The sequence below is a fragment of the Artemia franciscana genome, unplaced genomic scaffold, assembly GCF_032884065.1.
Source record: "Artemia franciscana unplaced genomic scaffold, ASM3288406v1 Scaffold_968, whole genome shotgun sequence".
Lineage (NCBI taxonomy): Eukaryota > Metazoa > Arthropoda > Branchiopoda > Anostraca > Artemiidae > Artemia > Artemia franciscana.
In genome coordinates, this window is record NW_027069062.1 from 61,777 (window position 1) to 77,173 (window position 15,397).

General features: G+C 34.3%; 1 protein-coding gene across 1 annotated transcript in view; it reads left to right on the forward strand.

The window, feature by feature from the left end:
* Positions 1-15,397, forward strand: part of LOC136043772 (myosin heavy chain, non-muscle-like) — a 72,780-nt gene that overhangs the window by 16,538 nt on the left and 40,845 nt on the right. Inside the window, exons 2-3 of the mRNA XM_065728685.1 lie at positions 5,104-5,219; positions 14,456-14,832. The gene's annotated coding sequence lies outside the window, so the exon portion shown is untranslated. The remainder of the gene's footprint in view (positions 1-5,103; positions 5,220-14,455; positions 14,833-15,397) is intronic.

Below are 15,397 nucleotides of genomic sequence, written 5' to 3' on the forward strand. Positions count from 1 at the left end.
AACAGGGGCCAATACATCATCAAAAAGTTGTGTTAGCTTTTTGGTTATATTTACCGATAGGGGCGAGAGGAGGGGGACTCAGCCCCCCTAAACTCAGAAGACTAGAGAGTAATTTTACAAATTCGTTAGAATAATTGGACTTATGGGGAGGGGGGATGGTTAAAAAAGAAAAAGTGCATTTTTAGGAGTTTAAAGTTATGATTAGGAGTTTTTAATGTGCTATGCGGCAATATATTGAACGACAGAAAAATATATTGACGATTTTTAAGATTTAACCAAAAAGTGAGGGGGTATATGGATATCAGATAAATCTTACGACATCTAATCAACATTTTGAGCTACATGCTTTATGCTTTCTCTGTGGTACATTACCCTTTGTATGGGGAATTTTCACGGGGGGTTTTTGGCGAGGGACAGATTTCATTTGGGGGAGGGGGGATTTTCAAGGAGAAAAAACACCAGTCCCAATTCCCTAGACTTTTTTGCTAAAACATTCTTCAAACTATGGTTCCTATAGGCTATGGTTCGTTCTGTGCTGCGGTGTAGCTATGTAGCTATAAAAAAAAAAATCCACTCGGATTTTACTTTTTTGGCCAAATGAGAAAGCTGCTAGATGGCATTATTTTAATCCTTTAGACTTTAGAACTAACTGAAAACCTTTTGGAAAAAATTAACAAAATTTGCAATTGCTATCATAATTCTGATAGGATGAATGGATGGATTTTTAGAGTAGTAAATCCAAGAATGCAAGTTTTTGTCCCTTTGATGCAAGTTGCAGCTGCAGGATTGATAAAAAATTCTATGTTTTAGAAGAAAGATAGAGCTTAAACAGTAGAATTTTTAAATCAAATTTTTGGATATTTTGAAAAACAATCAGCAATGGAAACGCTTCGCAATCACCATCCGGGTATTTTTTTTTTTTTTTTTTTTGATGCTACAAAAGACCAAGTTAAGGATTAATAAACCTTAACGTAAAGAGCAGCTTTAGATTATTGAATAATTATAAGAAACAATGGCGAAAATTATAACGACCAGATCAAGGACCTCTTGGGTAGCAAAAAGTCTTATTCCCAGGCTTTTAAGGTCGATAGCTTGAGCTTTTGGTTTTAAATTAAGTGGCAATGCAGTTTCTCATTTCGTTTGTCGGTCCTTGCAATTATTCCTCGCTTGAAATAGTAGGAATTGGGGCATACAGAGCGGGGGCGTTGTGGAGAGAACAGCCCCTTTCATATACGGAGTAATTTCTGTTCCTTTTAAGTTTTAATGCGCTCCTTACTTTCAGCTAAAAAAAACTTGTTTTCTTATTTAATTTCTGAACGTTTTTGAATTAATGCAGGTTTTGGTTTTGGCTCTCTGCACATGAATAATAAAAACGAAATTTGCATATTTTTTTTTTTATTTTTTGGCTAAATGGTTTTCTCATAGTTTTGATTGGACGACTTTGAGAAAAACGGGAGCTGGGGAGTAGGTCTAGTTACCCTCTAATTTTTTGGTTATTTGAAAAGGTAACTAGAACTTTTAATTTTTAGGAACGTTATTATTAGTAAAAACATACGAACTTACGAATTAACTTACGTAACGAACTTCTATATTCGTAAGTTCTTATTACGTATATGAGGGGTTTCATCCCTCGTCGATACCTCGCTCTTTACACTAAAGCCGAAAATTAGTCCCAATTCCTTAAGAATCACCACTGAATCACAAAAGCCGTAGAATAAATAGTTAAAATTAATAAAATTACTTTAGCGTAAAGAGCAAGGTATTAGGAGGAGGTGAACCCCTCATATATGTAATAATTTCTGTTCATTTTAAGTTTTAATGCTGCTCCTTCCTTTCAGTTGAAAAAACTTTTTTAAATTGATTTTTTGACTGTTTATTTTTTAAATGCTAAACAATCCTGCGCCCCCTTCATGGAAATTTTATTCCACCATGACAAATTCCTCCATGGAATGTTTCTTCCACATTAACCTCCTTGCCTCAACCCCCCCCCCCAACCAAAGAAAGACCCCTGAAAGCGTCTGTACACTTCCCAATAACCATTACAATATGTAAACACTGGTCAAAGTTTGTAAATTGCAGCCCCTCCAACGGGGATTTCGGGGAAGTAAGTCATCCCAAAAGACATAGTTATTAGGCTTTTCGACTATGCTGAATAAAATGGCTATCTCAGAATTTTGATCCAGTGACTTTGGGGAAAACATGAGCCTGGGAGGGGGCTTAGGTGCTCTCCAATTTTTTAGGTCACTTAAAAGAGCACTAGAACTTTTAATTTACGTTAGAATGAGCCCCCTCGCGACATACTAGGACGACTGGGTCGATATGATCACCCCTGGGAAAAACAAACAAATAAACACGCATCCGTGATCTTTCTTGTGGCAAAAAAAAACAAAATTTCACATTTTTGTAGATAGGAGATTGAAAATTTTACTATAGGGTTCTCTGATACGTTAAATCTGATGGTATGATTTTTGTTAAGAATCTATGAGTTTTAAGGGATGTTTCTCCCTGTTTTCTGAAATAAGGCAAATTTTCTCAGGCTCGTAACTTTTGATAGGTATGTCAAAACTTAATGAAATTAATATATTTTTAATCAGCTTTAAAATGCGATTCTTTTGATGTAACTATTCTTATAAAATTTCTGTTTTAAGAGTTTCGGTTACTATTGAGCCGGGTCGCTCCTTATTACAGTTCGTTACCACGAATTGTTTGATAGTTTTTTATTATGGAATTTTTTCTTATATGTTTTGAGTTTTTTCCATAAGAATCAATATTGGGGGTTGCTATTTGTATGTTGGAGAAACTTTTCAACAATTTTTTATGCTTTCGCTAACAGCATTTATTAATTTAATTTTATAACTCCTGAAGTTGACCTAAAAAATAAAACTTAATATCATTCCAAAAAGACCTTTGGTAGTAGCCTTAAAAGTTTCAACTTATTACCCCCAGCCGTTCTCGATACATTAATGAGGTGCTTATTGGCAACCATAAACAAATGCCTTTTGATTTAGTTTGACGCAACATTTAGTTTTTAAGCAAAATAGGCCAACTGCATAATTGTGGGGGCTGACATGCCTAATATCCCTAAGGACTTAGTTGCGGGATCTCTCTACCATGCTGAATAAAATGGTTGTCTCAAAAATATGAATGGGTGCGTTTTGAAAGTGAATGGGCTTGAGAGAAGGCCTGCGTGGCCTAATAACTTTTTATTCTTATAAAGGGCACTAGAACTCTTAATTTTGAATCGAATTAGCTCCTTTATAAATTACAATGATATATCCAGCTATTATAGAGTGGTGCTGCCCATGACAAGGCTAATATGCTCTTTTGAAAACCTGCATGCATAAAGTTTTTTCATTTAATTGATACTCCTCCCAAACGTTTCCTAAAGGTTTCACCTTAATACACATAACATCATTAGTTACAGTATTTTTAGTGGTAGCATTAAAAGTACAAAGTGCCTCCTGGCTAGTTCAAAATACCCCACAACTTACCACAAGGCTCTAACTTAATAAAATAAGTTGTTCTTCCGATATTGGTTTGTCACCTTTTTTAAAGTCCATATACTCATATTTTGTTTTTATTTAGTTCAAACATCCACCTAAATATTTCTAAGAAAAAATTTCACGCTAATACCCTCAGCTTGTCTAGTAGTAATAGCTGTAGCAGCATTAGCAGCAGTATGCGTATAGCACCTTCGGTTTCATCAACATCCTCTTCAAAACACGATGAAAGTTTCAGCTTAATACCATCAAACGTTCCTGAAGCATTTCTGATGCGTCCGCTTGGCTACGTGTGTGGGCACAGTGGGTTTTGAAATTTTTCCATACAGTTTCTCTGCATCCCAAATTTTTCGCCTTAATCCCTTTAGTTTTTAATAGCAGTAGTAATAGTAGTAGCAGTAAAATTTAAAGCTTTATGGGTAGTAATAGCAACAGAAGCAGTATTAATAGTAATAGCAGTAGTTGTATGAGCAGAAGTAGTAGCATTAAGATGCAAATACTTTCTTGGTTAGTTTAACATCCCTCAAAACAAGCCCTGTTAATTCAACTTCACACACCAAACTGTTTCTTAGATATTGCTGTTACACCCTTTTGACTACCTGCATACAGACGGTATGTTGTGATTCACTTCATCTCCCCCACTTAAAATTTTTTGAAAGTTTCACCTTCAGACCCTTAGGCACAGCTTTAATAGTAGTCGAAGTAGTAATATTGATATTACTAGCAACAGTATTGAATAGTAGTAGTATTAAAATATTGTCCTTTGGTCAGTAGAAAATCCCTCCAATCTATTCCTGGATGTTTTCACCTAGGATGATTTGTTCCACAATGTGGAAGGTTCCAAATTGGTGATATGTCCTTTTCATAGCCTGTATTTTGGTATACTTCTTGAAATTGTCTTCTCAATACTCTTAGCCTTCCAAGAAGTTGCAACAAAAGTAGTTGCAGCAGTAGTACTAGTAGTAAATGAAGCAGCAATAGTAGTAATAGCACCAGTGTGCACATTTTGCCTTTTAGTAAAATTTAATAAAAAAAAACTAGTAATTTTAACTGAAAATAAGGAGCGACATTAAAACTTAAAACAAACAGAAATTACTCCGTATATGAAATGGGCCTTTCCTCCTCAATGCCCCACTCTTTACGCTAAAGTGTGACTCTTTCTCTTAACTCTACTTTTTAAAACAGTAAAAACTCCGTATAAGAAATGGGCTTTTTCTCCTTAACGCCCCACTCTTTACGCTAAAGTTTGACTCTTTCTCTTAACTCTACTTTTTAAAACACTAAAAAACTTTAGCGTAAAAAAAAACCCAAAGAGATCATTAAATAAAAAAAAATCCAGATCAATTTCCGTGTAAGCTTCATGGCTATTTTATAATCTGCTCTTGACAATTTGAGTTGTGGTAATTTTGCAATATGATACTGTTTTTCTAATTAATTTGGTCGAGAAAATAAAAATAAGAATTTGTAAGAGAATAAATTCGAAGTTAATGTTTGCGTGGGTAGAAATTCGAGCAAGCTACTTGACAAGTTACATAATTTTGCTGAATTGTGTTTCGGAAAAAAGAATAAGAACCATTGTTATTCTAAATCATTTCTTTGTCAGATTTCAATAAGTGAGCACACAATGAGGATACTATTGTGTGAGGATACTATTTCTTTGTCAGATTTCAATAAGTGAGCACACAATGAGGATATCTATACTATTTAGCAGCCTAGTGGGTAAGTGTTTCTTTATATATTTTTTGCATTGCTCTAAATGTTTCAAAGAAAAATAAGAAAATTATAAGGACACAGATGGACATACCATGTGTAGCCGGTACTTTTTCTTTTGTATTGCTTTAATTTACTCATGTTATTTTTTTTCTGAAAATTATTTTAACTTTGCAGTTTCACCATCAAAATGTATTAGGACAAAACAATGCGTAGTTTCCTGATATGGGGGATATTATAAAGCGGCAATGCTATAGTGATGCCTATAGTAGAGGGCCATAGTTTTAAATGTATTATGTTTTTTTCCCAGATTGACTTCGTATCAAAGGGGTCATCATATGAACTTCGGAAGGGGTCATTTAATTTTAAATCCAAACTTCTAGTACCTTTTAACTTAAGCTTTAAGGGTAAAAAATATCGGAAGGCAACCAACTCACTCCCCCTTCATCGCAATTTAGAAAATAGGGAAAAACAACCCCTAAAAGTCATAAAATCTTAACGAAAATCACACCATCAGATTCACCATATCAAAGAACCCTACTGTAGGAGTTTTAAGCTCCTAGTTACAAAAACGTGGAATTTATTATTTTGTTTGCCTGAAGACAGATCACGGATGGGTGTTTTTTTCATTTTTTATTTTTTCCAGAGATGATATTATCGACCCAGTGGTCCTAAAATGTCGTGAGAGGGCTCATTCTAACGTAAATTGCAAGTTCCAGTTCCCTTTTTAATTGACAAAAAAAAAATGGAGGATACCTAGACCCCGTCCCACGCTCATTTTCAACCCAATGTCACCGGATAAAAATTTGGAATCGTAATTTTGTTCAGCATAGTCGTAAAACATAATTATTATGTCTTTTAAGACAACTTAATCCCCTAGAGTCCCTGGAGGAGGGGCTGCAAGTTACGAACTTTGACCATTGTTTACATATAGTAATGGTTGTTGAGAATTGTACAGACGTTTTCAGGGGACTTTTCACGCTGAGATGGGGGAGGAAGAGGGGGTTACAGTTGATACTATAAACCCTAAAAAAAAACGCGTATCCTTGACTTTCCTCAAAGTTCCACATTTTCAAAATTCCACATTTTGTAGATGTGAGACTGAAACCTCTACAATACTGCTCTCTGATATGCCAAATTTGACGATGTAATTTTCATGCCACTACTCTCTTGGGGGATATTCTTTTTTTTTTTAAATAACCGACAACTTTTCTCAGGCTTGGAGCTTTTGTTTGTTAACATTAAACTTGATTAAAGTTTATCATTTGATCTTTTTTCTTTAGAGTTTCGGTTACTGCTAGCCCACGCCACTGCTAACTTAAAGTTTATTACCACGAACTGTTTGAATCACCAAATTCTAAGAACAAAGCATTACACAAAAAAAACTTGTCGGAATTTTTGCTTTTATCTACCACAAATTAAAAAAAAGGGAATAGTTGTGGGAAAAGTGGAAGTCATGGCCAATTGTAGAAAAAAGCCAAGACAGATTGTCCAAGTTAATTTTACCCCTTTGATGGCCGTTGTTACTGTCTCCCATTTGTGCTCCGTGCAAACGTGTCCCTTTACAATGCCGAACTAGAGTCGTACCGGTTGGAGGTTCTCGCTGGGGAACAATCGCAGGTTGACTACAAGTTGACTTGGATGAAAATTTTCCTCTCATGCATATCACTCCACAATGCTGAACTAGAGTCCACCCTCTCATGCTAATTCACGGTGGGTTGGGTTCAAACCTGTTGGAGGTTCTAACAGGTTCATTGACGGTGGGGGAAGCAATATATTGACAAATTTGGCAATGAATATAAATGGAAATAAGAGTCCAATTCAAAGCCTACAAGGGCCTCCTACAATCTGCCTCGACTCTTATGCAAGTGAACTTGCATTTATACACCAAGAGATTTGGGCCAGAAACAAAAAATTCAACTGTCTGTAATTGACTACAAAAAGTGCAGTGAACATGGGCTAGATGGGAACCCCATATGAGAATGAGTATATTGTTGGTATGTGTGAAGCGGATGGTTACTACCACTTGAGCAATGGTCTAACCATTGATGGCTTTAAGGATTAAAAATTTTAACAGCATTCACCCTTAAGTCAGTTTTATAACTCCTCTAGTTGATCTGAAAATAAAACTTAGTAACATTCTCGAAAAATTCAATCTTTGCTTTTTGAAAACCTGGATACACATACACTCTTTTGATTTAATCAAATTTAATGAGCAAAAGTAGCAATAGAAGTAGCCCCAAAAAATTGAACTTGATGCCCTCGGTCGTTGTTGGGATATTGCTGACATGTCTTATTGGTAACTAGCATAAAAACAGTGCGTTATGATTTAATTTAAAAATAATATTCAGTTTTTAAGAATAATGGGTAAATTGCATAACTTTATGGGGTTGACCTACCCAATAACCCTAGAGATATATGTATAATAGACTGTTCAGCTAAGCTGAACAAAATGCATGTCTTAAAATTTTGATTGAAAGTGTTTGGAAAATTACGGGCTGAATAGGAGAGCTGATTGTCCTCCAATAAATTTTTACTCTTAAAATGTGCACTAGAACTGTTAATTTCTGATCCAATTAGCTCCTATAAAATATCAATTATATTACTAGCGTTGATTGGGCAGTACTGCCTATGATGTTGCTTATATGCCCTTTTAATACCTGCATGCATATAATGTTTTTCGTTTAACTTAAACTTCCCCTAAACGTTCCCTAAAAGTTTCATCTTAATGCTCTTAATTGCATTAGTTACAGAAAACGTAGAGGCATTATTAAAAGTATACAAATACTGTCTTCTGACTATTTCAAAATTTCACCACAACTTGCCCCGAAAGGTCTAACTTTATAATGTAAGCTGTTATTGAGATGTTGCTTTGCCACCCTTTTGACAATCTACATGATATAGTTTGCTTTTATTTTTTTCAACAAGTTCAACATCAGAATAAATAACCCTCTAAAGCTACACCTTAATGCCCTTAGCTTGTATAGTAACAATTATTATAAAGGTAGCAGTGGTAGCAGCCGTAGTAGCTGTTCTAGTAGTAGCATTAGCCTATTTTTGTTTCCTTTTTGGTCAATTGATCATTTCCCTTATCCTTTCCCGAAAGTTAAAATTAATGAACATAGTCATCCTTGAGTAATTTGTATAGTAACAATAGTTGTATTAGCAGTAGTAGCATTAGTAGCAGTATGCAAATAGCATCTTTGTTTTTTTCAACGTCCCCATAATGCACGATGAAAGTTTCAACTTAGTACCTTCAATTGTTCCTCAAGCATTAAGTATCATCATACTTAATAGTTTGCTTCCTACAGAAACCATGCTAATGCCTCTGTAATTACCACGCTCACTCATATCACCTGTTTCATGAAAAGATTGGTTAGTCTAAAATCCCTTTCAACTTATAAAAAAGGGCTAGGATTCTTAGTTTTTAATTTAATGAGCACCCTCCAAAGTTTCTGCAACCATGAGGGGATGGGATGGATGAAGAAAGGGCAGCTCCCCTCTTCTATGGAATAAATTTTGCTCATTTTGGGGTTTATTGTTACTCTTTACTGTCGTAATAACTGCTTAGACCAAAAATTTTCCCGGAAAGCATTAGCAAGTAGAAAATAATTGGACAGTTTTGAAACGTTTTAAATTTCTTTTACAGTTTTTTGTTTGTTTTCTTGTAGAGGGAGGGGGGTAATTTCGGCGGGGCCTGTTTTCTGGGGAGGGGGTAACTCCTAGGATCATTTCTATCACCGACATACTCCTTCCTCAGTCATAGAGTAAGAACGAAACAAGATTTTTTTTCTCAAATTTATAGAATACGCTTGCTCAGATATTACCCAAATTTCATTATCTTCTATTTGGAAAAAATTGTTCATTTTAATTCCGTTGCAAAGATTTTCCGGTTAGTAACAGTGACTAAATGTGCTATTACTCTTGTTTCCGTTTATCATTTCAGAATGCTTATGAAATATGGTACTTGTAAAGAAAGAAATTTAAATGAAAACATTTTGGACCTCAAAGGTTTGAAATCGAAACTAGATGACGAATGCCTAAGATATTTAAATTAGAGACATGTTTTTCCTAAATCGTATTGTTTGCTCTTTTATTACAAAAAACTGTTACGAAAGTAATACTGCTAGAGAGCACTAATTGACCTTAATCCACAACTTATCCACATACTTTCACCTTTGGGGGAGTTCCTGATCACTATTGGTAATCATAACTAGAAAAAAGAGTGGTCCCAAAAAGGTTCCTTGAGAAATTGCGACACGTTTAACTGATACGTCAGCGTCTTTAATTGATAATATTTTTTCGTCTCTTAATTTGGTTTGCAACCGTGTTGTAGGGAGTGATATTTCAGACTATTTTCCTGTACTTTCCAGCTTTAGCCTTGAAAAGAAGTTGTGTAGGAATACTCCAGAATTTGCTTCAGCTTCTTTTAGGTTTAGTCTGATTAAATTGATCCGCCTCAGATCCCATTTAGCTGAGAAGACATGGAAAATTTGGTTAGAATAATAATTTTTGTTCAAAGTTTGATTCCTTATATGAGTCAGTGAAAGTCTGATTAAACTGATCCGCCTCACACCCCGTTTAGCTGAGAAGACGTGGAAAATTTGGTTAGAATAATGATTTTGTTCAAAGTTTGATTCCTTATATGAGTCAGTGAGAGAGTCTGCTTTTGACGTATTCGCTCTGTCCCCCTCTACTTCAAAATGAAAAAGATCTATTCTTCTTAGCCCATGGATGACCCTTGGCCATCTAAAGAGTTGGAAAAGAGCAAATTCTCTTCGGAAAGCTTTTAAGTCAGCAAAGCTATCTTTGATTCTGCGCGTCTTCAGCAATTCAAACTCTACAGGAATCTTTTCAACTCCTTGTGCCGGTAGGCCAAATTCCTGTATTATTCCAAAAAGTTCTTGGATTGTGGGAAGGAAGTTCAAAAAACTTGGCAAGAGATCATTTCTGTCCTATAAGGCTCTCTTCCAGCTCTTCATCTTGATCTTTTTCATCTTGAAGTAGAGGGGGACAGAGCGCATACGTCAAAATCAGACTCTTTCACTGACACATATAAGGAATCAAACTTTGAAAAAAAAATCAGTAATTGTTCGTTGACTAGTACTGCCCTACGTTTAAATTTGTTATTTCAATTCTGGATAAATTTGAATGAACTTAAAATATTGGGGATGAATACTAATTTCGGTACAAAGGCCTTGTTATTAATTCTACTAAAGAATTTTGGTTGGATGAAAAGGAGTATTATTGTTAGTATGGATAGAAATTCTGTGAAACTTTTGAATTTCTACATAATTGAAGCCATCACAACCTCTGAAATAGGATTTTCTTATCGATAAATACATTAAATGCATTTGCGTAAATACATTGAAGTTCTTCATATAAATAGAAATAGAAAAATATTACCATTTAGACTCCTGAAAACTAAGCTCAAAGCAGTATTTGCCACCCCAAAAAATTTATTCCGTTAAAATGTTCTTTTTTTCAATCTACCCTACCCCACCTAAACAATAAACCCCCCCCCTCATTACAGCTGATCAACAATTACAGATGACCAAACGTAGAATAAATTTATTACAAGTAAAGCGAATCAAATTGGTTGAACCCGGTACTGCCATCATGTGGCATTACTTCTTTTGCAACTGGGAAGTCTAAAATACAGTAATTAATATTTTTAAATCAACTAGCTTCTCGTAATTTTAAATTGATTTTAAATTCGTTCCCTTTGGGATAATTTTTTTGTTTAGTGCCCTAAAATGGCAGGAAACAAAACCTTCCCCTAGTCCAACCTGTATGAAAAAGCAAAACAAATAAACATGCATCGACCATGTTTCTTTTTCTGAAAAGCAATGCAAAAATTCACATTTTGAAAATTGGATCTTGAAACCCCATAGGTTTTTCTGATATGATGTATCTAACAAAGTTATTTTCAATAAGATAGCTTGCTTTGGGGGGGGGGGGTGTTTCTTCTTTTTTTCAAAAATCAGGAAATTTTTTTTAGATTTTTAGTTTTGGGTGGTTATCAATAAACGGCAAGTATTTTATATATTTAGAATCAGCATAAAAAGCTAATACTCTCAGTTTAGCAATTGTCAGGAGAATTCCAATTTTATTTTCGGTGAATATTGGCCCAAGCTACTTTTTACTTCCAGTTTTTATCACAAACTATTTGATAAGGTTCTCCTGTGACAATACGATAATAAAAAAAAAGAGGGTCGATTTGACAGCTGGAAATAAGCTTAAATTATGTTTTTCTTTCTCTAGTCAATTTTTTTTTGCGAAAGAAGTACATTTTGTATGGCTGTTGTAAAATCAAAAGGTGGTATCTATGCAGGCAGGATGATTTTTGAGCATTTCTACTCCTTTTGTAAACTATTCTAAGGCGCAGGAAAATGCATAATGACAAAACTATATCTTTTATAATCTACGGAAGCAATAAATCTTTCTGTAATTTTGGTTTCAGTTTTATCTTCTTTTACTATTTAATGCATTATAATTAAATATATTATTGATTAAATAAATTGATCCATTTGCCAGGAATCCTTGTCATTTAAAATTTACTGTATTTTCTTTTATTTTGCAAGCAGTTTAACTAAGTTTTTCTTAAGTTTAACTTAAGTTTTTCCTAAAAGTATTAAAAAATAAACTTAAACTTATTTCTACGAAAAATATCCTGAAATGTATTCCCTGTCACCCAACCGTCACTGCTTTTTTTGTGTCTCCCCCCCCCTGGAAAATATTCCACCAGCACCCTTGGATTTAACAGCCTCGTTTGGTCGAACCACATCTGGCTGATTCATTAATTGATTATATTAATCGATTTTAATAACCTCATTATTTTCAACGAATGACGATCGGCATTTTACGCATAACAAAATACGGTTTTTAAAGCGTTTACTTTATGTGATGCCAGCACAAGCTGGGTGCAACCAAGCATTGCACTTAAAACACTGGAATGACCCAATTCCATATTTTCTGTAGAATTCGTTACAAGAATGGGAATCTCCTTTCTCTTTGTCCAGTTTGGCAGTTTTTTAGTGAACCCCAGAAACTAGCTGTTCGTAGACTATATTTTTGTTATGCTAAATTCCATCTCAGTTACCCTCCTTGGATTAGAATTAGTTACTTAATGAATAAATTCCACCTAGTTTTGCCTATATGTGCTATTGATTAAAGGGTGCTTGATTTTCATTCTTCTATGTCAATAGTATCTCATTCTTGGTCAGCATTGTTTAATTGATTGTCTGTTGGTGTTGATTTGTATTTATTTATAGCTTTTTTCTCTTATTACTCCATCTTAAGGTTTTTTCGCCCTCTTTTTGTAAAAGATGGGTTAACAAATAAATATCTTATATTGATGGGTTATAAAGATGGGTTATAAAGATGGGATAAAAAATGTATATCTTATTTATTTATTTATTTTTTAATGATATGTGAAATATTTTAAAGAAATGGATCGTTTTAGATGTCAGCTCTTCTTATAGGCCTTCTTTTTTTTTGAATAAAGTTACCTACCTACCTAATTGAATATCAGATTTTAAAACAGTTTTTGACAGGGAAATGTAAATTAAGATTGATTTCTGCTAATAGTAAAAAACTCCAAAGAAAAAGCAGCTTTTGAATACAATGTCTAAATCAGAAGAATCGCCTTGATCAATGCGTTTGAGAACCCTAAAGCTAATTTCTTTCTTGTTTTTCTAGAATGTCACTTTTATTATTTGTCTAGGGGTGACCGTGTTGAAACCTAGTCGCCGGTTATTAATAGGATACATTCAATATACATTATGGCTCTGAAGCGTGGGCGCTCCGAAAAGCGGATGACCATTTATTAGATATTTTCAAGAGAAATTGCCTAAGGATTGTTTTGGGTACTCGACTAACTGACCGTATTTCAAACAGTAGGTTGTACGAAAAATATGGTTTAATCCTGCTTTCCAGGGCTATTATGAAAGAAAGGTTGAGATGGCTATGCCACATTCTGTAGATGAAGGATGACAGATTGCCGAATATTGTCCTATTTTGGCCAACCGTCTGGGGTTTAACGGAAAGCATGTCGTTTTTGTCTGGGGTGGGAGGATGTCATAAATGAAGATATAAAGAAAATGGGAACTTTCTGGGAGGGTGTAAAGAGGTAGGCCTTGAATAGATTAGGTTGGAGGAGGAGCGTGCGTAGCTGTGTTAATCTAAGGCGGCTTGGTGCTATGGTGAGTTATTAGTACTAGTAGTAATATTTATCTGCATATTTGAAGATTCTATTAAGTAACAAAAGAGATCATATTACCACAGGTGAAATGTATTTCGTGAAAGGTCAAATTATTGCAAGTTAAATTGGGTTAATATTAGTTTATTATTACAGATTCATTTTATTTTTATTTTTTAATTTATTTATTAAGATTACTTCGGTGAGGTGAAAATGGGACGTTATTATGGAAGTTTGTCCAATAAAACTAACGGTTATGAATTATCACATAGTTGCACAACATTTACTGGGGTGTTTGGAAATGGATTCCCTTATGGCTAGTTCCTTTATTGTGAATTTAATTTGTTTGGGTCGTTCTCTCGATTTTACCATCTTTGATAGTTTAGGTGTTGGTTCCAAAGAATCGTCTGCTATGAATGACATCATATAAGAAAACTGCTTATGCTATAAATGACGTCAAATAAGAAAATTTTTATATTGGCACAAGATGTCATTGAAATATAAGGAAACATTTATGTTAATTCATGATGTCATTACAAAAACCGAAATTACGGCTATTAGCTTCTACTATTGATAGAACTATCCATTGTATTACTATTGATAGGAGGTACCCATGCCCCAAAGAAGCGTTTTACTCCCTTGTTTTTAGACTTTCTATGACAGATTCATATAAATTTAATCTATATAAATTCAATAGACGATTAAACCTGTTTATTTGTTTATTTTAATGTACCAAAAGTGTATAACCGACTAACAAGCCGAGTTAGCTCAGATGGTTGAGTATCAGACTTCTAGTCTAGAGATCATGGGATTGAGTCCGGCCTTTAGGGCTTTTTCCCTTTGAGAAAAATATTGAGAATATGTTCCTATCTAATGGTAGTTACTTTTCTAGATATTACTACATTAGACTATTGTTTGCATGGAGATTGATAAGGAATTCAATGAGGGGTGAGGGTATTTTCTCTTTGTAAAGTCAACATTACTGCTGTTGTAAGTCTGCTCTGTTTTGTCTCACAGCTATTTATTCTATATTATTTTATTCTAGTATCGGGACCTTTCGAGGACGGTACATCGAGATTTTTTCGAAAAGATTGATAGAGAAAGATCAAACAGGAAATTGAAGTTAAAGGAGCTGAAGAAGTTCTTAGACTTGTACCATTCTTTGAAATAGAAGCTGAAGAAGGCCAAACTGAAGAGAAATTACCTGAAGATCGATTACCGGAAGAATTAAGGGAATTCTTTATTGATATTAAAACACCAGCAGACATATTAGATGAAAGCATTAATAACGAATTAACAGACAATTTATTGGCAGCGCAATCGGCTTTCTCTTCTCTGTTAGAAGAGAACGAGAGAATGGAGGAAGAAATAGTAGAGACCAAGAAAAAAATTGAGAACCTTGAGAACGAAAGGATGATGTTAGTAAGTAGATACTATGACAATTTCTTGGGAATATGAAATTTCATATACAGAGTATAGCACCGAATAATAACTAAATCATGTGGCATTACTTCTTTTGCAACTGGGAAGTCTAAAATACAGTAATTAATATTTTTAAATCAACTAGCTTCTCGTAATTTTAAATTGATTTTAAATTCGTTCCCTTTGGGATAATTTTTTTGTTTAGTGCCCTAAAATGGCAGGAAACAAAACCTTCCCCTAGCCCAACCTGTATGAAAAAGCAAAACAAATAAACATGCATCGACCATGTTTCTTTTTCTGAAAAGCAATGCAAAAATTCACATTTTGAAAATTGGATCTTGAAACCCCATAGGTTTTTCTGATATGATGTATCTAACAAAGTTATTTTCAATAAGATAGCTTGCTTTGGGGGGGGGGGTGTTTCTTCTTTTTTTCAAAAATCAGGAAATTTTTTTTAGATTTTTAGTTTTGGGTGGTTATCAATAAACGGCAAGTATTTTATATATTTAGAATCAGCATAAAAAGCTAATACTCTCAGTTTAGCAATTGTCAGGAGAATTCCAAT